The following is a 27,810-nucleotide window of genomic DNA, read 5'->3' on the forward strand; positions in this document are numbered from 1 at the left end:
AGCTTACCGTAGGAAGGGGGGGAGGAATCCAACCTCTATAAACTGGTGGCAATTAGGTTGCAGATTCTAGCATTGCAATGGGGTATTTGGGTATTATTATTATTTTTAAAAGATCTTTTGAAAAACCTTTATCCCAACTGCTACTTTGCTGGGAGTGGAGAAGGGTCCATCTAGTAGTATCATAGAATCATAGAGTTGGAAGGGACTCTGAGGTTCATCTAGTTCTATTCCAACCCCCTGCAATGCAGGAATCTGAGCTAAAGCATCCATGACAGATGGACATCCAATCTCTGCTTTAAAACATCCAAGGAAGGAGAGTCCACCACCTCTTGAGGGAGTCTGCTCCACTGCTGAACAGCTCTTACTGTCAGAAAATTTCCCCCGAAAGTTTAGTCAGAATCTCCTTTCTTGAAACTTGAAGCCATTGGTTTCAGTCCTACCCTCCAGAGCAGGAGAAAACAAGCATGCTCACTCCTCCATGTGACAGCCCTTAAGATATTTGAAGATGACTTTCATATTTCATCTAAGTCTCCTTTTTTCCAGTTTAAACATACCCACTGAATTCTGCTCTGGTCAGACCTCACCTGGAGTACTGTGTCCCGTTCTGGGCACCACAGTTCAAGAAGGATACTGACAAGCTGGAACGCGTCCAGAGGAGGGCAACCAAAATGGTCAAAGGCCTGGAAACAATGCCTTACGAGGAATGGCTTAGTTTAGCCTGGAGAAGAGAAGGTTAAGGGGTGATATGATAGCCATGTTCAAATATATTAAAGGATGTCATATAGAGGAGGGAGAAATATTGTTTTCTGCTGCTCCAGAGAAGCGGACATGGAGCAATGGATTCAAACTACAAGAAAGAAGATTCCACCTAAACATTAGGAAGAACTTCCTGACAGTAAGAGCTGTTCGGCAGTGGAATTTGCTACCAAGGAGTGTGGTGGAGTCTCCTCCTTTGGAGGTCTTTAAGCAGAGGCTTGACAGGCATATGTCAAGAATGCTTTGATGGTGTTTCCTGCTTGGCAGGGGGTTGGACTGGATGGCCCTTGTGGTCTCTTCCAACTTTATGATTCTGTGATTCTATGATTCTACCCAGCTCCTTCAAGCGCTCCTCATAAGGCTTAGTTTCCAGACCCTTGATCATCTTGGTTGCCCTCCTCTGCAAACTTTCCAGCTGCTCAACATCCTTCTTAAATGCAGACCATGATTTGGCGGTGCCAGGTCTGGAACCAGTGAAAACTCTGGAAATTCCAAGTCAAAACATGGAAAAATCTGGCAAGTGCATGTTTAGGCTTGGTACAAACAAAATCCATTGTTGAGCCATCAGTGGTTTAATTGTTTTCAGATCCTTCATATTTATTTCTTCATTGAGAGCTATTTATCTCTCTTATGTGACTATTCCGAGGCAGGGTCTTGTAGTATCATAAAGTATGGTGCAAAAAAATTAAGGTCAGGTCCAATCAAGCAATCGATAGAAGAATAAAATTCTACAGTGGCTAGCATCGACAGCCAGAAAAGGCTATGGTGAGCAAGCACTTCCCAAAATTGTATCGAACTATCCATCACCTGTCATAATACATTGTTAACTTGGTTGAGTGATTGGCAACCACAGATATAGCACAGTGAAAGCAACACATTACCCCTTTTACATTGGCCACAATATTAGAGAGAAGAGGAACGAGGAAGGCTTTGTTTTAGTTGTGATAAATTATCCACCAATTAAATATCCATGTTTCTTTCCTTCCCCTAAATCAAAGGCCCATCTACCATTAAATTACACCAAAGCAGGCAGCCTACAAACGTAGCTCCATTAGGTGATTCACACTTGCTATTTAGTTAACATATGGCGCCCAGTACTGCTCCCTTTGGCACTGTATGTTAGAAGTGCCTCCCTATCCTGCCATGAACATGAATCACACCTTTGAGCATCCTTCTGCTGATGGCCAGGAAAGATGTCAGTCCTCAGTGTGCTGTTCGCAATCAAATGCAAGTTGTGTTATTTAAAATCAGGATATTAGACCTGGAGGCAATTTAGGTGTCTGGGAGAAGAGTCCTGATAGCTGAGCGTTTTCTGAACGTATTTCCCTTGCACTTTTCGTTTTGTCCTGCAGTGAGCACATGCTAAAGAATTCCTCTTTTTGTCTTCAGAAGTGATTGTTAAAATAACTGTAAGAAATAGTAGTAAAACGCGGACAAAAATAACATTTGCTATCAAGCTTTTGTGTGGTGAAGAGGGAAAGAATTCTCTCTTGTTCCTTTAACTCTGGAAGGAAAGAAAGGAAAATGACTGGGGCTCAAAGATGTCTTTGGAATTCTGATTTCCAGCTTTCACAGGAACACGCCTATTTCTCAGTGATCTTAAACCTATGACTAGGCTGAAGCATAATAGATTGCAAGTATACTATATACTATATACATTTTTTCTTTTACTGTTCCCTATATGACCCAGTAGGATCCAGGCATCTCCTTTCAATCCCGACGACCATCTTACGGGACATCGATCGCATGAAGTTTTTACTGGTGGACGCCAACCCCTTGGTTTCACGTGACGTAGCTATCTATATTTTACAGGCCCTTAAACTCAGGGCCACTTTCCTGGCCAACCAGCCAGGCCCTAGTCCTATGTAAATTCCCATTATATTTTTACCCAACACGCATTCCTTTCGCCTTCACCCAACCAGTTGCATTTACTTGGATTTTATATTTAAGGTTCTAATTGTATTTGTTGTAGTTTTATTGTTGTGCGACAGTTGCCTGTCTGTACTTGTGCTATGGCCATACGGCTAATGCAATAAATGATGATGATGATGATAGATTGCAAGAGATATTTTGTATGCTATTCCTTCAAACTATACATTCCTTCTCACAAACCTTGGCTATGTCAAAACAATGGCAATGGGATGCAGTTTGTCTCTCTCTCATCTTCCCCTCATGAAATCAAAGCCATGGTGGAGAAGTTCTGGTAGAGGCCAGTTCAGATTTAGGTAAAGATTAGCTGAGGGTGTTGTGCTTATGCAAGAGTCAATTGGTACTTCTGTGTTGGAAACGCAGTAGAAGCACCACAGTTGATATGAATTTTAATCTGTTTTATTATTTTAACTTTTTGTAGGTTTTAAGGCGTGGCTGTAATTTTTTTTCTAGATTTGCTTCTTGTTTTTGTAAAGGTTTTATCATTTTGTAAAGGTTTTCCTTCAGCAACCGAGCGAGGTATGGCTTTCATGAAATGAATAAAAAAAATTGCCTGAGCCCCGCGGAGATCTCTTGACAGGGTTGGTTGAAGGGGAGGAGGAATGAGATGGGGGACTAAGCAGGTTGTCAAGAGAAAGCTGTGCCTCAGTATCAATGGACATCCCAAGCGCTGAGAGGGAGATGTTTGATTAGTCTCAGGAACGTGCCCCCTCCAGAGGGCAGGGGATGAGCTAGACTCAGAGATTGAACTAACTGAACGAGGGTCTGACTGCAGATGAGAACTGGCTGACAGAATCAAGAGAGAGCAGCCCCGACCCCCCCCCCTTTCCAGAGAAGACTCTATTAGCTCTCAAGCAGAGGGAGAGTTGGAAGGCAGCTAGAACATTGCTAGGCAACCAGCAGATAAGCAGAGGTTTGAGTCTGAGTCGAGTCAGAGTGGGGAGGAGGAAGGAGGTCAGCCTCTTTCTCCCTTTTCTAGGTGTTTGGATAAAATCAGAAGGCAACAGAAAGACAAGAGGGGAAAGGCGGGAGACTGGCGTCCTTCCTGCTGTGGGAGGGGCGAAACTTCAGACTGACCAACTATTGTAAATGCGAGCAGATGAGAAGCCAGGCTCTGGGTGTGTCCTTTGTAAATAAACATACTGTATATTCCTGCGTATAAGACTACTTTTTAACCCAGGAAAATCTTCCCAAAAGTCGGGGGGCGTCCTATACGCCAGGTCGTCTTATTAATACGGCAAGTATATCCCAAACTCTATATTTTAACTGGAAAAATTGGGGGTCGTCTTATACTCCCAGTCGTCTTATATGCCGGAATATACAGTACATAAAATTGCAGGAGAACCATTACTTCTTATCAGGGCTTGATTGCCTGCCAGAGATCATTACAATTAGATCTTGGCCCTACCTCCTGTTAATGAATTACCTCCAGAGTCCGGGGAGGGGCTGGAATCTTGGTTAGATAGTAAGATAAGATAATAATAATATATCTTTATTGTCATTGTCCCCTTGCGGGAACAACGAAATTACTCGGTTGCTACATCCACTCAGATAAAGCATTCCGCATAATCCAAAATTACAAAAACCTAATTAAAAACAGTAAATATAATACAAAATAACAAGTAAAATAAGATGACTTCAAAGTCCAGGCTTTCCATTTAAGGCCAAAATTGCTCTAGAGAAGAAACTGTTCCTGAGACGGCTCGTTCTTGCCTGCATTGTTCTATATCTCCGTCAAGATGGCAGGAGCTGAAACAAATGGTGACCAGGGTGCGTTGGATCTCTTGATATATCTAGTGCTTTTCTATGGCACCTGGTGGTGTAAGTCAGCCATGACAACTTTGTCTCCAACATCTGTTGAGCCAGCATGAGCAGACCCAGCCTACTTGCGGAAGTGCCCTCTTGGCTCATTCCCTTAGCTCAGGGCAATGACTACATGATCCTCAGGGTCCCTTCCGACTCTGTGATTCTGTGTTCACAGACGACTGTGTCTCCCCTGCACTTCAAAGGAAGAAGGGCTCAGCATTCATGGCAAGGTTTGGGGCAACATCTTAGCTTATGCCTAGCTATGACCCTGAGAGCTCTGCTTCAGCTGCTTTGTTCTGCACCTTGTAACACAATCTATGATCAGGCTGCATAGCGACTTTTGGAATAAAGCCTTTGGGAATAATCATGAGGATCCAAACATCGTGTCCACAAGTGTCAGCCAGGGAAGTGAAGAAGGAGAATGGCGGATGGGAGGATTTTGCATGATTCACTTAGGTGGTTTTCTCAAGGAATATACTGGCCATGTTGGGCTTGAATTAGGGAGCCCTTGGTCTGCATACATCAGATTAACTCACATCACAGAGTCTTAAAAGGTAAAGGACCCCTGGACAGTTAAGTCCAGTCGTGAACGACTCTGGGGTTGCAGTGCTCATCTCGCTTTACTGGCCGAAGGAGACGACGTTTGTCCGCAGGCAGTTTTTCCAGATCATGTAGCCAACATCAATAAGCCGCTTGTGGCGAAACCACAGCAGTGCACGGAAATGCTGTTTACCTTCCCACCGGAGCGGTACCTATTTCTCTACTTGCACTTTGACGTTCTTTCAAACTGCTAGGTTGGCAGGAGCTGGGACCGATCAAACGGGAGCTCACCCCATCGAGGGGATTCAAACTGCCGACCTTCCGATCAGCAAGCCCTAGGCTCAGTGGTTTAGACCACAGCGTCACCCGTGTCCCAATCACAGAGTTTAAAGGGGGGCAAAACACAATCACCCTATAGATGCAATCTTAACCTTCTTGGAGGGAGAGTGGGATACAAAAATCATAAATAAATAAATGCTGGCCTCTGCTCAGCTCTCTCTGCAGCCTTTAGGAACATGAAAAATGGTAGCAGGTTTCCTGTTTAAATTGGGGCCAGTTGTGAATATGTGACATCATTTCCGACAAGCAAAGCTGTGGCAGGCATTGTCCACAAGCTTCTTCTTCTTTTGCCCTGGCTGAGATTACCTTGAGGCCATATCTGGTTGGTGACAGGACATCCTATTTCTTTCTAGGAAGAATGACACTGTTTTGTTTTGTTTTAAGTGTGTGTGTGTGTGTGTGTGAAGCCGGTGGTGCTGAATGTGGTGGGTGTTGTGCAGCTCCTTTCTTGACTACCCCTGAAGTGATAGTGGTGAGATTCTGTCCATGAAGAGCATTTTCAGATAATCTTAGCTCTCTTTCTCTCCTCCCACCCCACACCCGATTTCAGCTCAGTTCTGCTTTTCCTCCTGATTGGTAATGACTCTCCATGATCTGAGGCAGAGGAATTTCTCAGTCCTGCTCCTAGAGGTCTGTTAAGCAGAGATGTTTGGGACCGCACCCAGCATGCATAGAGAATATGTGCTCCGCCTATGAGGTCCGGCTCATCTAGCAACACTGGGGAATCTTAGTTGAAGTGTAATTGTGTGTGCATCCTTGTTGTCACTCTGCTTGACTTCCACTCCTTTTTCTGTATTTACAAATGATGTCTGATGGTAACAGAACTGCAATTTGCTTCTCTTTCCCATAAAGACAAGTGGTTGTTGTAATGCACAGGCATTTGTTCGAGATATATTTCAGCTTTAACTAAATCATATAATCTCACATCCCTCCACTGGCATTCTTCATAAATCACATTTCATTAAAAAAAAAAAGCCTGTATTTCATTTTCACCCCACGCATTACTAAATGCATTACCAAATCATGAGCTGAGATGGAAAACAACAGAATCCAAATAAATATTGCAAGGAGACACGTCAAAAAGATGCTGAATTACAGTGGAGTGAGTCCAAATTAGAAGTGTCTTTGTTATCCTGCAAGATCAATCATTTTACAGTAACATAAAAGGCAAACATCTTTCTCAGCATAACATGCTCTGCAGATCCCAGTCCAAGATTCTGCAGCGTGGAAAGATCCCAAGGAAAGCCTCAGCATGAAGCATCTGACAGCCGTTTCCATTATGTTGGTGCAACATCTCCCTCTAGTGGGAGCAATGTTACTGCATAAACAGTTGAATGCTACCTTTTTTTAGAGCAAGAGGTCTCCAAACTTTCTGCCTTCAGGCAATTACCTTGCCACATCGTTTTGAGCTCTGTTAAATACCTGCATAAGTCTATTACTTAATCTAGGCACGTTGCAAAGGTTTCCGTCTATGCAGGAGTGCTCTAGAAAGTCACATTCACCCCATGTGTTAAGAACCCTCGTCCCACTGCTGCAGCTGCATGTAGCAAGGGAAGATCAGCCCTGATGGGGAAGATTTTCTTCCGAGGAAATCTCCTACCACTGCAGATTTTCTTAATGAAAAAAACCTTGAGAAGTTCCCAAAGAGCTACAGGCTCACCGGCAACAACACAGCATAAGAGCCATTGTTCTGAGATAGACCCAGATGATCAGTGCAAAGTATGATGCACCTGAATGTTAGGTTCTGTAGGCTAGCCCTGCTGCAGAGAGAGACAGACAGCTGGGCTGAGGCCTCCATCCCTCTCTCCCATGCTTGTTTGCATCAGATCAATGTGCACAAGTGAGGGGGCAGGAAGTTAGGAGAAATCCTAGTACAGTGGTACCTCGGTTTATGAACTTAATCCTTTCCAGAAGTCTGTTCTTAAACCAAAACCGTTTTTTTCTCAATTTTTTTAAATTATTTTTATAAAACATAAAACAAAATATAACACAATTACAACGAAATATAACAATAACAACAACAAAAATACAATTAAAAAACAAAACTTTCATTGGTCTTAACATCTGTTCTACTCATTGTGCTATGACCTCCTCGAATCCTCTCTGATGCGATTCAATACTAATCCTATTTAGCAATTCTATTTCATAAGCCAATTGTCTTATCTTAACAAATATAAAACAAACACACACAAAAATACACACATAACACAACCTCTTGCATCTTATTCTCTTCTGTCTTAATATAATTCGCTCCGCCGAGCTAAGACTTCCCTCCCTCCCATCCTTCGGCTTTGTTTTTCCACTCTTATCCCACAGTTTCTTTTACCTACTTATTCAAAGTCAATTTGTAGGATTTATTTTAGTCCTGCAAGTGTCCTTAAACTTCTACAGTTCCTCTCCATGTATTCAACGAATTTACTCTATTATTTTTGGAACATTGTTTCCCCCTGGTATCGGATCCCGTGGGTCAACTTAGCTAGTTCTGCATAGTCCATCATCTTTGTCCTCCAACTGTCGGTACGTCCTGTAATTTCCATTTTGGGGCCAATAAAGTTCTTGCCGCGGTTGTAGCATACATAAACAATATCTGATCTTCTTTAGCAATTTCCCCTCCCATTGTACTCAATAAAAAAGCTTCAGGTTTTTTGGGAAAGGTGTATCTAAACATCTTTTTCAATTCATTATATATCATTTCCCAATATCTTTTCACTTTTTCGCATGTCCACCACCTTCTTTCAGGGCCTCACACCAGCAAGTAGTGTATGTGGCCTGCAACAATATTGGAAGTTGCTGCAGGCAGCAAAGCCACACACCCCCAGCCAGCAGAGCAAAATGGAGGATGGCAGATAAACCCAGCTCAGGGGCTTATGGCAGCTTTGCCCTTAGATACCCATGTGACCCAAATTTGATATGATAGAACATGCATAGCCTATTATGGATCAAGCAGTAGTGGGGGAATCCACCTTTCACATGAGGTAAATCCAGATCAAATTTGGTTGTACTGCCTTCACCAGCTCCTTGCTCTCTAGCTGATGGCTCAGTCTTTTGCCCCTCTTTGGTTCACTTGCAAAAGAGGTTTCTTTTTCTGTTGGGGTTTTCTTATTAAAGATGGAGGTTACTTCCAGAAGGCCTTGGTGTCAGATTGTTCTTCTCCCCAAAGGTGTGAGGAACCTCTTGCCCTCCAGGCGTTGCTGAAATACAACTTCCCGAGACAGATGGATGCCAACTTGCTTGCTGCAAGTTTTGGAGCAAAGGTTGGGAACCTTTTGTTCTCCGGATGTTTCTGAACTACAGCTCTCATCATCCCTGGCCACTGGCCGTACTTGAAGGGAGTTGTAGTTCAGCAACATCTGGAGATGTTTGCTCCAAAACTTGCAGCAAGCAAATTGGCATCCGTCTGTCTCGGGAGGACAATAGAGGAGTCCATCTTGGGGGGTGAAGTCAAACCATTGGAGAGTTACAGTGTCTGCTGTGGCTGTAGAGACCGATGCAGAAGAGACATGTTTAGTTGCAGCTGGGGCAGATGAAGGCATCCGGTTGTGCTGCTGCAGATGCACCATGGCAACAGCTCCTGCATATGGTTTAGATTATCCACTGCATCTGTTAAAAATATGTTAAATGTTGAAAAATGTGAGTCATCTAATTGTTTATTGAAATATGCATGAATGAGCAGTTTTGTAATAAGCTACTGGGGGCATCAGTAGATTACCCTCCTCATCATGTTTTGGGATGGAATAATTTTCCACTTATTAATCCTGGCTACATGGCTCTGGCTCTGTTTTTCCCTGCCATTCCAAGACAAACCTCATGTTATGTGTTCTGATTTCACTCTTTTTGTGGAATGAAGCAGTCTTATTAATGAACCTAATGTTGTGCTCTCTGCATAGCTGTCATGTCAATATGTTGGTGAATTTAACAGAAGATTACCCATTAGCTCTGATGCCACACTTAGCTTCCTGCCTTGCCAAGCATGAACGAAGTGAGCACCAAGGGCTGTGAAATGCAACGTGGCTTGACAGAAACCTGCCTTTTCAGGCCACGAACTGTTGCAATAGCACACCTTGACAAGGAAAGTGTTGCCTTTAAGACACGGCTCCTGTTGTTTTCACATCTTCTTCAGCTCATCGTAAAAAATTAAGCACTTCTCTGGTGTTACTCTGCATGTGAAACACATTTGCTTCTAAAATCAGAAGGTGCCTGTTTGTGTGTATGCGGTAATTGTGTGGTCCAGTGACTAAATCTCTCAATAAGTTGCCTGAAATGGGATTCAGCAACCAGCAAAACCAAGGGAGAATAATTCTCAGGAGCACCAAAAACAATTGATTTAAAAGCCCAAAGCATTTTGGAGAAATTGCTTCATCGGAGGCATCATTAGAAGTGAATCTAATCTCATCATCCTTCCAGTGAAATATGCCCTTGATGAAGGAATTTCTCCAAAATTTGTTGAAATTTAAAATAAATTGTTTGGGGCACACCTGAGAACTCTTCTCTCTTGGTTTTGCTGGTTTGTGTAGTGCCCCACCTGCTTTTGGTTTCTTCAGCAACCACTAGCAACAGGGCCAAAAATCAGTGGTCGTCACCCCACGTGAACTATGTATATCTGAGAACATACAATGCTCTCCTGCAGTTCCATGTTTCAAAAGGAGGTTGCTAGTGATGGGCAAGTGGTCTTTCAGGAACTAATTACCAACTCAGAGTCAAAATTGGGGTGTGGGAGAAGTAATGTGCTGTATGTGGCAATAAGACTTCCCAGCAGTCTACTTTGTATGAGGTACGAGGGTGGTGCTGTGGTCTAAACCACTGAGCCTCTTGGGCTTGCCAATCAGAAGGTCAGCGGTTCGAATCCCCGCAACGGAGTGAGCTTCCGCTGCTCTGTCCCAGCTTCTGCCAACCTAGCAGTTCAAAAGCACACCAAAAAAAAGTACAAGTAGATAAATAGGTACCGTTGCAGCAGGAAGGTAAACAGTGTTAGTCATGCTGGTCACATGTAGAGATGTTAAATTTCCAGAAATTTTGAAGCCATGAGAAAAAAATGTTTTCCCCCAGTTGTTGTTTTTCCGGAAAAAATAGAATTTTTTGGAAAAAATGAAAACAAAAGTTCAGTGTGGAGTAGTTTTACAAATGAAACGCGCCGTATATAAAAGTATTATGCTTGCAATAAAACAGGTAACCACCCCGCTTTCCATCAAAAGCAACAAAAAAGCAAGAACCAATCAACATAAAAAATAATCAGATTTGCCCCTTAGCACCAACAGCAAATAAAGTTAAGGTCCACCTCAATATTTAAGCTCCATAGAAGATCTACCCTTTGAGTAGTGTTTTTTTTTAAAAAAACACAAAGAAAAACAAACAAACAAACAAACAGAAGACACAACATATACATGCAGTTTATTCTATCTCATTTTCTGAACTACTGGTATCTTTTTCCTTTTCTTCTTCGTCTTCCCCTTTGTCATTTTTCTCATGGACTTCTAAAATAATGGCTTTGGAAAAAACCGTGGGGGGGACTGGGGTCCCCCCCCCATTTTTCCAGGTTTTTCCCAGGCCTTCCCATCTCTACAGGGCCAGAAGTAACCAACATCCAGCTACTGAATAGGCTCAAACTCTCTTTGAAAGAAAAAGGAGTGTGGTTTTTTTTTTAAAAAAAATTGAATTTGTTATTATATATCATAAAGCTCATGATGGTAAGAGAGCTTCTAAACAGTTTACAAAAATATACAACAGAACATTAAAATGATTGATAAAACACAGTTAAAAGCAGGTATTTAAGAGTCTTCAAAAAGATGATTAAATCCAGCAGTGGTTAAAAGGAAGTAAATCGCATGCAGCTTCTACGTGTTCAGATGGACTGGCCCTAACGAAAATGTTTTGAGTGGTTGTCAGAAAGAGCACAGTGAGAGCACCTGTCTGGTGTCAGTCAGCAGGGTGCTCCCAAGTGTAGGTGCTGGAAGTCCTGGGGGGGGGTGGAAAATGGGGGGGGGTAGTGTGTGGAATGTTCAAACTATATCAAGCTATTTTTTCCCAAAACATTTTTTTTTGGGGGGGGGGGAATGGCTTTCGAAAAAATGGGGGAGAAACCTGGGGTTCCAGCCCCCCCCATTTTTCGGTTTTCCTCCTAGGCCTTCTCATCTCTAGTCACATGATCCAGAAAGCTGTCTGTGGACCAACGCCGGCTCCCTCAGCCTGAAGGCGAGAGGAGTGCCACAACCCCATAGTTGCCTTTGACTGGACTTAACCGTCCAGGGGTCCTTTACCTTTTACCTTTTACTTTGTATGAGTAAGGATTGAGGATTGAGGTCTCAGTCCTCTACTCTGTCCCCCTTTCTCAAGAAACCTTCTAGGGAGGGAGGGGAATTTCAGAAGGCTCCCCTCCCAAAAAATAGTCAGGTGATCTGAAATACTGAAATTCTAATGATTGATGTAAGTTTTAATAAAATATCCTAAATCCAGTTTGACAATATCATTGCCAATTAGTCCACAAAGTAGAAGATTCACAGCATATTTTTTAGTTGAAAAGATATGGTGACAGTAATATATGCCTTCCTGGTGGGTGCGTACAGGTGTTTGGGTACCCACCAGAACCTGCTAAGGTTCCTCTGAAAGGTCTCAGTAAACACCCTCTCAAAAATCAACAATATATGAGAGACCTTGCTTGCTCAGTTCTTGTTTACAAAGGATTAGCTTCTCCAAATCTAATAAAATTGGAATCTTTTCTAATCTTCTCTGTATCGTTCCAATTTTAGTACATGTGCTGCCAAAGCGAGCACAATATGCCCCCCTTAAAAATGGACACGTTTTATTATATGCCTGGAAGGGTTAAAACACTCTCTTCCCCATCCAGAATCTCTGTGATAACCACCAACCCCACCCAAGAAGTTAGGCTTGAAAAAAGTTCACAATGCTCTTTTGAGCCTATCTATGGGGCAGCAGAGAGTGAAGTCTTTCTGCATGGTATGTTTTTATTTTGGTATGAGCTTTCGTGTGCATGCACACTTCGTCAGATACACTTGAAACAGAAGAGCCAGACCCTTATGTATATACAGAGGGTGGGGGTGGGTGGGAATGGGTGATGGGCTGATAGGAGTGGTAAACCTGTTGATGGCTGTTAACGACTGCTGATGACTACAATTGGTCCTGCGGGGAAAAAACAAGGGCTGAGGCGCTAAAGAAAGCTTGATCATGCATAATGAGATAAGAATCCAATGTCTTTGTTCATCCCAGGTGGTTCCATGGTTTTAAGCTTGGTAATGAGTTCCAATTCAGCAACTTCTCTTTCCAGTCTGTTTCTGATTTTTTTCTGTAATAAAACAGCTGCTTTGAGATCTTGTATAGAATGTCCTGGGAGATTGAAGTGTTCTCCTACTGGTTTCTCTGTCTTGGGTTTCTGATGTCAGATTTATGTCAATTTATTTAATTGCTCATCTTCTAACATTGTGTATGCCATCAAATGCCAACAGTGCCCTTCAGCTCTCTATATTGGACAAACAGGCCAAACCCTACGCCAAAGGATAAATGGACATAAATCTGACATCAGGTAAATGGACATAAATCTGTGGGGGGGGGAGGTTGTTGGAAGAACGCCCTGGGGTGCCACTGCAGCCCCAAAACTCTGAGCGTCCTCCGGTATATGCAGCTCTGGAAAAGGCATTCCCCTTCTTCTCCAGTGCTCTTCAAAGACATATACCAACTGGTATATGCACACTAATCTTCTGGAGTAACACAGCAAGAAGAATGAGACATTGTGGAGCTAATCTACGCATTTATTTGCACACTACATACAGACAAAGGAATCGTTGCGTCCTTTCTCTCCAGCTCCGAGAGAACAGACAGGACAAAAGGAAAAAACAAAAGTACAGTGTAACAGTACACATAGCAGAAGAGATAAGACTGTCTTACGTTCCCACACTCTCGCGGACAGGCATGTGAATTTCACCAATCACATCTGCAGCATCGGAATACTAACAGAGGTGACTGCGAGAGTATTTTTTTATTCATTCTGCTCTTTTTCTGCCCCCTTCCTTTCTCCTTTTTAAAGCTCTCCATTAATGAGCAAGTCACAACTGAAATATCTGAAGAGAGACCCTCCCGTGATATCAATAATAAATTTCCCAACCTTCATCTTGAAACTAGTCAGATTCTTTAGAGAGCATTCAAATTCTTCCTTCCGAGATCAAAGCCATCGTATTTTCTGCCAAATGCTATTTATGACCAAGGCACTCTCATTCATTACCTAACTTACAGGCTACCTATATTCTACTTTAGCATATATGCCGATTTCCCCTTCCCTCATATTAATCCTCCTGGTACATTTTTATGCCTGAGTCGTATCTCCTTAAGCACATTATGACACAGCCTTAAAGTACAGTGGGAAAGAATTGTGTTGTTTTTATGATTTTAGGACACAGTGTTTTATATTGTTTAAATTGCAGGTTTTAATATTTTGCAACTGATTTGGGAAGCATTTGTGGAGGGTGGGGAGAAAGAAGGAATGAGGGAAACCTCAGCTTCCTGTAGCCTTAGCCAATAGGATCAGATAAGAGTATATTTTCAGCCAGATCCCTTTTTTCTCCTGCCTCCCTTTCTGGCTAGGAAGTTACCCATCATCCTTTATGTTCCCGTTATATAAGCATCTGCAGAATGTGCATTGCCTAGTTCCCTTGCATTCCCTCGTAAGTAGAACCACCAGTACTAGAGGAGAGAGAGCTTTGCTTCCTGCTGGCATCTTAGGATGCAGGTAGGAAGATTCTTCATCATGTTCCCACTAACAAGGTAAAGAAGTTGGAGTTATTGACTGAAGGTCACATACTAATAGTGGTGAGGCAAGAACTCAGGCCGCCGTAATAATGTATCCCTGTTGATGGTTCAAATGGTACAATAGTTTCAAATACAGTGGAACCTCTACTTACAAATAACTCTACTTACGAATTTTTCTACTTACAAATGGAGCTCCGTCCGCCATCTTGGATGCGGTTTAGATACAATTTTTTCTACTTACGAATTTTTAGATAGGGTCGCTTCGACGTACGAATTTTTTCTCGACTTACAATTTTTTTCGACTTACAAATGTGTGTTCAGAACGCATTAAATTTGTAAGTAGAGGTACCACTGTAGTCTCTTCTGTGGTTGTATTTATTTATAGAAGTTTATACGTCAAGTGTGTATACTAGGACAGGGCCCTGTTTCAGAGATTCTTCATCAGCTGGAATAAGTTAAATATACCTTCATTAGAGACCCTCTAAGAATTATTATACAAACATATCTGTGTCACTATCTTAAGCTATCTTTAGCATGTCTAGGCAAATATAACCATGAAAATATATTCTTACCAAGTCTTGTAGTCACACATGTACATGTAGATCGAAATTACATAACCGAAGTGTGTTTGTAATATATAGGAAGGAAACTGGGTGTGTTCTAATAACAACTCAAAAATTTAAAGATTTAAAGAGGCAGTGGTACAAGATCTGTAATCTGCCTTATTCCTCACTGTATCTTTGACCCAATAACAAGGTGGCATCCCCCCCACAAATTCGTAGTTGCTTTCATGGCTGAACTTTCTCCCTTCTCACCCCCACCCACCACCTTGGCCTTTGGTTAACTTTATGAGTTATGGCCAAAGGGTTTTCTTCCTTTCTCTGTAGTTTTTGTTTTTAAAAAGCTTGTGGCTTTCATGTGCCACCTTTCCTAGAAATTAAATTCTATAAAATGCGGCAGGGCTGGGCAGTTATGGCGAGCCTCAATGATTTTCTTTCTTTCTTTTTTAAAGAGGAGGAAGTGGCTACAGAGAACCTCACAGGTGCAACAAGCAAGCACAACACTTTTTTAAAAAAATGGAGAAAAGGTCAGGGAAGATCCTGGGCAGCTCGTAAGGGGCTGAGCCACACTTACTGTTTCCTCCGCACTTTCCAAGTACTGTCCATGTCTGAGCACCTTTTCTTTTTTTGCTCTGGAGCGTTTCCAACAAAAAACCGACTCTTTAAAGCTGAATCGGAGTAAACAGCAATCTATGGAAAAGCCAAATTGCCATTTGTTGCAATTCAGCTTCAAAGAGCAGGGTTTTGTAGGGAGAGACACAGAGAGAGAAGCACTCAGACATGGAGCCGTAAAGCTGTAGGTAAGACAAAAAGTAGGAGAGGGCTATTGATGGCTACTTTGCCTCCACAGTTGGAGGCAGCAATGCTTCTGAATACTAGTTGCTGAAAGCCACACCAAGGGAGAGTGTTCTTGTGCTCAAATCCCGCTTGTGGGTTTTCCACTAGCTGATTTTGCCACAATGCGAGCTGCTTTAAGCATAATGTACACGGGAAGCTGATAGGCAAATGAAGCAACTACAACTAGCCCTTAACTTGTGAGCAGGTCATTCCTTATGTACCCACAGGTCAAGCCGCTGACTGCCTCCATGGCAGAGTGATTCCTTCCTTCTCCACTTGGTCCTCTACCTTCACCTTAAATGCATTGTTCCTGTGGTGTGGGCTTTGACAAGGTCCCCCTGAATTCTCAAACACAGATATTACCAAAAGGAGAGAGACACAGACAGACAGACAGACAGACAGACAGGTCCCGCCACAAAATCAGTTTATATCTCCATAACTTCTAATAGTCAGTCTGCCCGTTGTGGTTTGAAAGGGGAGAATTAAACACAGGGCTTCTCTTTTGGGTAGCAGACCTGCATCTATCTCTTGGTTTTTAACTTCACTTGGGCTCTAGGATGTCAATTCTTCTTCTTCTTCTTTTTGACAAGGTTGCAGTTGTTTGCTTGCTTGCTTGTTTGTTTGTTTGTTTGTTTGTTTGTTGTTTTGCATCTTCAACACAGGCCTGCAACCCCCCAAATCTTCATGGAATCACTAATCCAAGTGTGAGGGGCTGCCAAGTTCAACTGTGAACAAAATATTGTGGAAACATGTGTTAAACAGATTCTGACATTTTCCTTTTACATTTGTCATCATTATTCATCAGCTTTATGGAGTCTGAAATAAGCAGCATCAAAATCATCTCCCTAGACATAAGTATATTAAAAACAAACATATGTCTATAAAATAAATGCCAACCAAAAGCAAATGTGTCATAATATTTATCAAACATTCTGGGCCAATTCCAATCTGGGTTCAGGCCTGATTTGGGAGCTGAATTGGCCTTGATGGACAAACTTGATGTGCACCCCTGTTGGTCTTCCATGATTCCCAGAGGCTTTTTTATACCATGGACCATGTTGCCCTCCTGGAATGGCTCTGAAGCTGTGAGTGGGTGGCACTGTGTTATGGTAGTTCTCCTCCTACTGTGTTTCCCCTTTTTTTAAGACACCATCTTATAACTTTTTTCCTCAAACAAACACATGGTGGCTTGCTTTCGGTGGGATGTCTATTATTATTTTTTTAAATTACCGGTACGGTTTTTACGGCTCAGGGCGCTGCTGGGCTCTCTTGAGTGCTCGGTGCTGCAGCAGCCACTGGTTCTGGGTGGCAGGGCAGCAGGCGTCCTTAGCCGGGCCAGGCAGAGGCTGCTGGCTCAGGCGCTCCGCCCGCCGCTGCAGGGCACTCCAAGCTCCTTCCCAGGCAAGGAAGAAGCAATGAGCCCAGTGGTGGCAGCTAGCACGAGAGCGGCAGGGACGGCGGTGGACGAGAAGGCGGAGAGCGGGGATGCAGCCAGCAAGGCGGGAGCGTGATCAGCTGTTAAGCGGAGCTCTTGGAGTGCCGCTTCACAGCTGATCGTGCTCTTGAAGTGCCGGTCGCATGGATTTACTCTGCGAGTGGAGGTGCCTGTGGGGGTTGGTTTCCACAGCGCGGAAGTATGGCTTATTTTCGGGGTATGTCTTATATTTCTCAAATGCTTAAAAACCCTGTCATGGTTTACTTTATAACTACGTATTAAAAAAGAGGAAACAGGGTATCTGCAGTCCCAATTCCAGAGACATTGGGTGACGGTATTTTGGCTCTCTGGCATTTAGGTTGTGGGATTCTGCAGGGTACCATCTTGTCCCCCAGGGCTATTTAGCATCTATATGGGAGTGGTCATTAGGGACTTTTGGGTCATGTAACATGTGAGTTATATGTCGATGGCCACAAAATTCCTTATGCATTCCTGGGAGAAAAGGAAATAATGTACGTAGCAAACAGCTGTGTTCTCATGGCCTTACAAGTGAAAATGACAGTATGAGAAATACTTTACCAGCCATGTGACATTCTGATAATTCCTACTGAATAAATGCTGAGCACAAGGAAATCATATTAACTCCTGCAAGGATAGTTTACAAATAGAAGGCCATGCTAAGATTAGGTCTGTGAACAGGGGCATTAAAGGTAAAGGGGCCCCTGACCATCAGGTCCAGTCGTGTCCGACTCTGGGGTTGCGGCGCTCATCTCACTCTATAGGCCAAGGGAGCCGGCGTTTGTCCGCAGACAGCTTCCGGGTCATGTGGCCAGCATGATGAAGCTGCTTCTGGCGAACCAGAGCAGCACACGGAAACGCCGTTTACCTTCCCACCGGAAGGTCCCTATTTATCTACTTGCACTTTGATGTGCTTTCGAACTGCTAGGTGGGCAGGAGCTGGGACCGAGCAATGGGAGCTCACCCCGTTGCAGGGATTCAAACCGCCGACCTTCTGATCAGCAAGCCCTAGACTCTGTGGTTTAACCCACAGCGCCACCTGGGTCCCTTTAACAGGAGCATTAGGCAAGGTCAATTGTGGGCATCAATCTAATTCCTCATGGTAACAATTATCTTCTACATATGTGATGCTACATGCCCTAAGCCCTTGACCATTCACCCACAATCTCATCAGGGTTCAACTTTAGTTTCTTAGCCCTCATCCAAACCACATCTGAGTCTATATACTGGTTCAGGATCTGCACAGTCACACCTAATTCAGATGTAACAGAGAAACAGAGTTGCATTTCATCAGTGTCCTGATGGCACCATGATACAAATCCAGCCTGCTTTAACACCAGGCAATGAGGAAGCTTCAGAGACACTATGGGCCACCATACATGGCTGCTGCATTATGTTTGGCTTCATGGATGGCAAGACAGGAATGTATGAAGACATCATTTCCATTCTGCCCTTGCATTTGGTGCACACAGCACTGTTTCTGTTCCAATGGAGTTGGTCTTCCACCCAAACCTATTATTTTTCTGGGAGTGGGAATGTAGTCAATTATATATTTATTGTGAACTTAAAGAAACAACACCAGCAAATCCCAATATATTTGCTTTTTGTTCCAGACCCAGGGAAAATACACGAATATCAACAATTTTTGCTTCTGTTTCCATTCCCCCCCCCCATTTAGCTAATGTACAACTGGGAAGTATTCTGGTAGGACCTCTGTGGCAGTTCACTTCGAGATGGGAAGGATCTTTTGTCTCGGATAGCTGAGGAGAAAATGATAAAAGTGCATAAGAAGGAGTGGTGTCCTTGTTAAAGGTAAAGGTAAAGGGGCCCCTGACCATCAGGTCCAGTTGTGTCCGACTCTGGGGTTGCGACACTCATCTCGCTCTATAGGCCGAGGGAGCCGGCATTTGTCCGCAGACGGCTTCCGGGTCATGTGGCCAGCATGACAAAGCCGCTTCTGGTGAACCAGAGCAGCACACGGAAACGCCGTTTACCTTCCCGCCGGAGCGACCCCTATTTATCTACTTGCACTTTGATGTGCTTTTGAACTGCTAGGTGGGCAGGAGCTGGGACCGAGCAACGGGAGCTCACCCCATTGCAGGGATTCGAACCGCCGACTTTCTGATCATCAAGCCCTAGACTCCGTGGTTTAACCCACAGCGCCACCTGGGTCCTGTCCTTGTTAAAGAATGCAGTTAATGAGTTAATTCTCCATGAGGCAGCAGGGATGACTCATTCTCCACATGTGCCTGCAGGCATATTGTGACTGTCTTATCAGTGCCCTTCAGCTCTCTGTATTGGACAAACAGGCCAAACCCTACGCCAAAGAATAAATGGACATAAATCTGACATCAGGAATCACAAGACAGAGAAACCAGTAGGAGAACACTTCAATCTCCCAGGACATTCTATACAAGATCTCAAAGCAGCTGTTTTATTGCAGAAAAATTTCAGAAACAGACTGGAAAGAGAAGTTGCTGAATTGCAACTCATTACCAAGCTTAAAACCATGGAGCCACCTGGAATGAACAAAGACATAGGATTCTTATCTCATTATACATGATCAAGCTTTCCTTAGCACCTCAGCCCTTGCTCCCCCCCCCCGGCAAGACCAATTGCAGTCATTAACAGTCATTAACAGTCATCAACAGGTTTACCACTCCTATCAGCCCACCTCCCATTCCCACCACCCCACCCTCTGTATATACATAAGGGTCTGACTCTTCTGTTTCAAGTGTATCTGAAGAAGTGTGCATGTACACAAAAGCTCATACCAAAATAAAAACTTAGTTGGTCTTTAAGGTGCTACTGAAGGAATTTTTTTATTTTGTTTCGACTCAGACCAACACGGCTACCTACCTGTGTCTTATCAGTGTTACTGAGCTTTTCTGGCAAGTAACTTTGTGTATATAAGGGCTCAGGTTGCAGCATACTGTGTGGGTTGCAGTAGGAGATCGCATGAACAGCTGAAGGCTAGCTGTTGGAACTGTGAATTTGAGTGAATACTTTTTGGATAGATTGAAAAGAAGTTGGAGAACTGCCAGACTTCAGAGAGCTCTATCAGTTAAAGGACTCTGAAAGCAACTGAACTTGGCTGTGGGCATAAGACAACAAGAACTTTGAAGCAGAGAACCCTCTCTGGGCTCAGAGTGAGAAGACGACCATACTTGTGTCATCCGTAAATAGTGTGTGCATGTATATGTTGGTGTTAGCCAAAGACAACTCTGCTAATGACTCTTTTCTATGGTGAGCTTAACCGCTTTATTTAGCTTTTGGAAAGCATACACCCAACAGCCTTTAGGATTGAGGTGGGAGACAGTCCACAGACATTTCCCTATGCAAGCACCACTGAAATAGGAAAATACTGGAAAAGTGAGTTAATACCAACAAAAGACGAGTGGCAATTGAAGTTGTGTGAGTACCTCGAACTAGCCAAAATGACAGAACTAATAAGAAACCAGGCCCGGCTTGCCCATTGACTCTAGTGGCACAACGCACCACGGCGCCTGGGCGATCAAGGGGTGCTGAGGGGCGCCCCAGCAAGTGGGGGAGCTTCGTGGTGGCCTCCCTTTTCTCTCCACCAGCCGTGCCATGAGAGCAGGGAGGGAAGCGAGTGGAACAGGGGCACTAGGACCCTGTTCCGTTCTGCAGCGCCAGGGTCATCCCTCGCCCTGTTCCACATGGCAGCACCTCTACCAATGAAACACAGTGCCCTGTTGGCAGGAAGGAACCTGCCGTGGCCCGGCCTGCCCAGGCACCCCGCTCCACTGGGAGAAGGGAGGAAGGCCGTGCGGAGCAGCGGCACCCCTCCCCCACTCAATCCGGCGGCATCGGACAGGCAGGCGGCCTCCAGCACAGCGCGGCCCTGCTGTGAGGTGCGGGGGCCACTGTGAGGCTCCCACCGCCCGGCACGCCAGGTAAGAGTTTTCCTTTTTTTAAAAGAGTGGGGGGCATAGCTGCCAAGTTATCCCTTTTTTAAAGGGATTTTCCCTTATGCTGAATAGGCTTCCTCGCGAGAAAAGGGAAAACTTGGCAGCTATGGTGGGGGGACGCCCGAGGGATCCCAATGACCTTAAGACAGCCCTGTAAGAAACCACTCAGGTGACAAGGTAAAAAAGGAATGTGTTTGGTTCAAAAACTACATGACTAAGGATGGTTCCAAAAATAATACTTTGTTGTGTTTAGATTAATTTCACAGATATAATGGGAAAAAAATATTTAAATAAAGGAATACAGATTATTGGTAACTAATGAGAAGTGTTGAAGCCGCAAAGGGATAGATGGAAGTCAATTAACATATCAAGTTTAGTGGAACAGAAAGAAAATGATTGTAAGGAAAGAAAGAGAAGAAGAAATATTAATGTAATTTCTTTCTGGGAAAATAAAAAATTCCTTCTTTCTGGGAGCCTTTTGTATACAATATTCAAATTATGGTTTGTATTCTTTTTTGTATTTTTTATTTTTTTTATTTTTGTGTATTCAGATGTAACTTTTAATTTATACTTTTCTTTGTAACTTTCAAAAATGCAATAAAAATATTAAAATAAATGAATAATGAATAAATGAATAAAAATGAAATAAATAGTTGTTGTCTGAAAACATGTTTCTTGCTCATTCTAGGAGAATTTAAGATTAAAATCTACTCACCATTGTCAGTGGAATAAACTGGATTTAAATCAAGCCTTCCTGCTTGACTAGTCTTTCAGCTGAGCTGAAAGTGAAATAAATATGATTGCTATACTACCCCAAAAATAATGCTGAGGTTCTTCAGTGAGAACTGGCGACACCTGTATAATAGCAGTCTCTGATGGCTTTTTGTAATAACACCCAAAGGAGAAGAAAGTAGCTTGAGGTTCCTCAGTTGATTGATGCTTTGAGAAAGGAACATTATTTTGGGTAGCATGATCATGCGGACAGAAAAAAGGAAATGAATCAAAGGGCAATGTTGGTGTCTATATTACACAGTGCTTTAAAGAAACAATCACAGGAGGATACTTCCTCTGTTGTTAGAATTCAAAATACACATGGTTCCCTCAGCTTAATATTGAGCTGGGATATTTTGAAAGCTGCAGTGAATTTGCTTCCGCCAAAATGGATTGCTTGTCAATAAAAAGCATCTAACCATATTTATATATACTCCCCATTAATATCGATACTTCACGATTGACATTTCAGGGTAGCTAATATTGCATGTAGAATTATGTTTAGTAATTGGCATGTTTAATATCTGACAGACAGCAGCTTTCAGTATTCGGCAGCATTTTATTATTGGCTTGTGACAGTGTAAGTATTAGGTGTGCTTAGAACTGTGGTGTGTGGATGTGGATTTACATCCTACATGCATTCATTCATCTTACACGTGATAGTCAACATCTGTTATCTCCTGGCAGCCAACCTGAGTCTGATCTAAAGTCTCAAGCATCGGGTTTTTACCTTTCAGAAAGTGCTTAAAGGATATCGGAGGTAGAGTTATGTCAAATGCAGTAGTGTAGTGGCAAATTCAGAAGTACAGGGTCCCTTCATGATAACCAGACCACAGCCCCTCGCATCCATGGCCCCTTGTAATACTATACAAGAAAAATGAGCATTCTGTCTCTTGCTTTGTTCAGAGTTCTATTGGCTGATGAACTCAGGATGAGGGCACCTCTTTTTGAGGTTCAGAAAGAATGCAATGAAAGAAAGAGCAAAAGCGAGGTTGGCGAACCAGAGCAGCGCACGGAAACGCCGTTTACCTTCCCACCAGAGTGGTCCCTATTTATCTACTTGCACTTTGATGTGCTTTCGAACTGCTAGGTGGGCAGGAGCTGGGACCGAGCAACGGGAGCTCACCCCGTTGCAGGGATTCGAACCGCCGACCTTCTGATCAGCAAGCCCTAGGCTCTGTGGTTTAACCCACAGTGTAAATACCAGAAGCCTTACTAAAGTAATAGCCATTTTCCTTCAAATGAAGCCCACTTCAAGCACTTCTCCAGAGAATGGAGGTTTCGGGAGGAATGGAAGGAGCAGAATCTTCAGATATCCCTGAGCTTCCTTGGCAACGGATGTTACGGCAAGAAATTGCAAAACTCTGAGGGGGGAAATTCTGGCGCTGCAGATGATGACCTATTAGGTTCATTCTTTAACTGCTTAGAGGGTAATTTACACCAGAACTTGGCAGCTCCCCAATGCATATAATTATATTTTGGAAGCTGGGTTCATAGGATGCTGACCCAGTGAGAGCCCTGCTTCCAGAAAAAAATACAGGTCTATGACCCTAAATGGCCCAAGATGACTAGATTCCTTCCCTCGTACATGTTAAAATTAAAGCTTGATTCAAACTGGGAACCTAGTTTGCTTTCAGGGATACTACCTTTGGGCTTTTGAACCCTTGTTTAACTTCATTTGGTAAATATGGGGCGCATATGCTTCTTTCTGAAGATGCTTATCAAGCAGGAGCATCAGGAGGGCAACCAAGATGATCAAGAGTCTGGAAACCAAGCCTTATGAGGAAGGATGGAAGGAGCTGGGTATGTTTAGCCTGGAGAAGAGGAGATATGAGCCATCTTCAAATATCTCAAGGGCTGTGACATGGAGGGTGGAGCAATGTTGTTTTCTCCTGCTCTGGAGGGTAGGACTCAAACCAATGGCTTCAAGTTTCAAGAAAGGAGATTCTGACTAAACTTCAGGAAGACCTTTCTGACAGTAAGAGCTGTTCAACAGTAGAACAGACTCCCTTGGGAGTTGGCGGACTCTCATTCCTTGGACGTTGTTGTTGTTGTTGTTGTTGTTGTTAATAATTCAATTTATATACAGTGGTCCCTCGACCTACGAATTTAATCCGTTCCGAATGCACATTCGTAGGTCGAAAAGTTTGTAAGTCGGAAAAAGCGGTTTCCCATAGGAGTGCACTGGAAACGGAAAAATTCGGAAGTCAAGTAAACCGCATCTAAAATTCGTAAGTCGAGAAAAACCCATCTAAACCACAACGGTTTTCCTTTTGGATGTCGAAAAAAACCAATTTTTTTTATTCGTAACTCGAAATTTCATAAGTCGAGTACTTCATAAGTCGAGGGACCACTGTACTGCCTTTTATCAGAAGATCCCAGGGCGGTGTACAACATTAGAAACACATTACAGAACACCAAAGATAAAAACACAATAAAAAGCATAAACAGAGGTTGGCTGGCCATCATGGATGCTTTGGCTAAGATTCTTGCATTGCAGAAGGATGGCCTAGATCAGTGTTTTTCAACCTTTTTTGGGCAAAGGCACACTTGTTTCATGAAAAAAATAATGAGGCACACCACCATTAGAAAATGTTAAAAAATTTAACTCTGTGCCTATATTGACTATATATAAAGTAATTCTCTTGAATAGGAATCAAATAAACACAAAGAAAGTATTTTATAATTACTTTATTATGAAATAGTAAGTAAACAGAAATATGAAAAATTATAAAATACTTTATTCAGTGCGCAACCTGGGCCTGTTTGGCTGAACACAAAGCTGATAGCTGAGGGAGCATTAAACGCCTCGCTCGCTTGCTCCCTCCCTCATTTGTTTAGTAACTAGTGGGTGAAAATTTGACATTTTTTAAAAAAATCTCCCCCCCCCATTTTTCCCACGGCACACCAGGCAACATCTCGCGGCACACTAGTGTGCCGCGGAACAGTGGTTGAAAAACACTGGCCTAGATGACCCTTGAGGTCACTTTCAACTCTACGATTCTATGATTCTCTCTTTTTTAAAAAATAAAATAATTTTATTAAGTTTTATAAAAAGAAAAGAATAACATCCATATGATTATACATTGTAATAACATCCATGCTTGAAAAAGAACAAAAATAAGAAGAAATAAAGAGAAAGAGAAATTAAAGACAAACAAAAAATACAACTACATATATTCCATTCCCCCCCCCCTCATTTTAATAGGGGACTTTCCTGAGTCCTCCTTCTAGTGGTTCATTGCATAACGTTCTTAGCAGATTCTATATCTTATTTTCCAAACCTAGTTACTATTACAACATCATTTCTCAACTTTGCAACTCATTATAATATTCTAACCTTTTTTCCGTTATATCTCACTTATTTTTACAAAACCTGCAACTTCACGATTCTATTATTCTCTTAATCTATGAACTCGAACTCGCTTCTGTTCCAGTCAGCATGGCCAACGGTCAGGGATGATGGGAGTTTTCATTCGCCTAGGGTTGTATCCAGTGCTCTCTGTATACTAGTGCACAGGCAATCTTGCACTAGCAGCTGGGTGAGTTTTAATTTTGTGCCGCAGAAGAATCCAGCACAGCAGCTGCGCAGGTGGAAACTCGTTGCGCAACAGATTGCACAATCTCTTGCGCAAGAAAGTTATCAGCAAGCTTGCTATGCATCCTGTTGCACGACAAAGTCTCTTGGAATAAAGGCTTTATCTGAATGTCATGAGCCTGTTTCTGTCCACCTATTTTTTTTTATTTTTTTTTATTCATTTCCATAAGAGGCAACCCTGTCCATATGTAAGGCATACCTGCCAAATCCTGGACGGAAAGATCCGGGATCGGCAGCGCGCGGAAACCGGAAGTTGCGTGAACGCAACTTCCGGTGGCGCTTTGCCCTTCTATGGGCACCAGAAAATGGCGGCGCCAGCGCTGGAAGTCGCTTCCACGCATGACCGGAAACACGTAAAAGCGACTTCCGGCGCCGGCGCCGCCATTTTCTGATGCCCATAGAAGGGCAAAGCGCCACCGGATGTCGCTTTTACGCGTTTCCAGTCATGCACGGAAGTGACTTCCGGCGCCGGCGGCGCCATTTTCTGGTGCCCATAGAAGGGCAAAGCGGCATCAGAAAAATGGCCACCGGCAGAAGCCGATTTAAGGGAGAATATCGGGATTAAAAACTAAACGGGAGACCGCCGGGAAACGGTAGGAAAAAAGGGGTTTTCCCGGTGGAAACGGGATACTTGGCAGCTATGATGTAAGGCAACTTGAAGAACCCTATACCATGAGATGATTGTACTTTCCTTTCTGATAGGAACTATGATAGTATCGTCAACAGTTTAAACCTGAAGCCCCATCCAACCCAAAACTCTGACCAGGGAGCACCTCTCTCAATCCTGAATATATTTATTTCCAAATAGGCAGAGGAAATCAGAGGTCCCTGTAACACTGTCTTGCATGGCCCCTGGGGCTGCATTGGAAACCCCTGCAAATAGTCTGAATAGCCAGCCTGATTTAAAATAAATAAAACAAACAGATAAAGAGCCATTGTGATTCAATTGTCCTTCACAAAGCACCGAGCATATCCATGTGGTTTTTTTAGCTCACCTGTCACCACACCGTTACAGAATAAGAATAATGGAAATACAGAAGATTTCAGGTGTGCTAGAAACCTTCCCCAATGGAGAATGTCAAAACAGGTTTCAAATACTTGAAAGCGATTAGTTCTGACTTATTCTTTAAGCAGGAAAGATTCCATCCAAAATGTGAGCAATTAACAGAGCGAGCAGGCAAAGGTCACATGCTATGGATCGTTGGCTGCTCAAATTATTTCAGGTAGTCTGGCTGCTCTTTTGGAGTCTGAGTCAGTTCACACCAGGTTGCCCCATAAAATGTTTTTTGATGGCCATGAAATTGATTCGCAGCATGACATAATACCTTTCAAAACTTTTATATATATATATAAAAAATATGGGGAATATTCCTCTTTTTCTATCCACCTGAGGATAATTTGCTACTTTAATGAATAAATATGCAGCAGGAGATATGGCAGAGCATTCCAAACATAAGCTTTCTCCAGCCAGGTGTTCACGGCTGATGTGCAGAGTGGCTGCTTTATCATCATCTTGTTTTATAGGCTAACATAGTCAATAGACAAGTTGCTGCTGTGAGCAGTTTACAGTCTAAGTTTAGAAACTATGAGAGCTTCTCTCATAATTCTTCAACTCTAGAGTGCCCAGTGAAGTTGATTGGCCATAGCTTAAAAAATGCCAAAAGCAGGAAATTTCCCATACTACTGAGGTACCACTGTATGGAATCCGTTCTGGAAGTCCGCTTGCCTTCCAAAACGTTCAGAAACCAAGGCGTGGCTTCTGATTGGCTGCAGGAAGCTCCTGCCGGCAATCAGAAGCTGCGGAAACTGCATTAGATGTTCACAAACTGGAACACTCACTCCCGGGTTTGCGGTGTTCGGGAGCCAAAACATTCGACTTGCAAGGCGTTCCTCAATCAAGGTACAACTGCACACATAATTAACTTTGAAACATAATTAACTTTGAAACTCAAGATGTGGTGATGGTTACCTCTAGCCTTGATGGCTTTTGCAATAAGATTAGACAAATCAACATGTGTCCTCAGTCATGTATACATTCTCTCACACAATGAATATCCAAACACAATGTGTTTGGCTTGATTATTGTAACTCATTCTACGTGGGGCTGCCCTTGAGACTGACCCAGAAACTCCAGCGGGTGCAGAATGCCGCAGCGAGACTCCTTATGGGGTCCTCAACGCGGGATCACATTCACCCAGTGCTGTACCAGCTGCACTGGCTCCTGGTGGAGTCATAGCTGCCAAGTTATCCCTTTTTTTAAAGGATTTTCCCTTATGCTGAATAGGCTTCCTCGCGAGAAAAGGGAAAACTTGGCAGCTATGGGTGGAGTACAGGATCAGGTTTAAGGTGCTGGTTTTAACCTTTAAAGTCCTATATGGCCTAGGACCCTAGGACCTACGGGACCACCTCTCCTGTTATGCCCCACAGAGGACCTTACGGTCTTCAAATAAAAGCATATTTGAGATCGCGAGCCACAGGGAGGTTAGACTGGCCTCGACCAGAGCCAGGGCTTTTTTGGCTGTGGATCTGGTGGAA

Source organism: Zootoca vivipara, chromosome 13, assembly GCF_963506605.1.
Source record: "Zootoca vivipara chromosome 13, rZooViv1.1, whole genome shotgun sequence".
Taxonomy (NCBI): domain Eukaryota; kingdom Metazoa; phylum Chordata; class Lepidosauria; order Squamata; family Lacertidae; genus Zootoca; species Zootoca vivipara.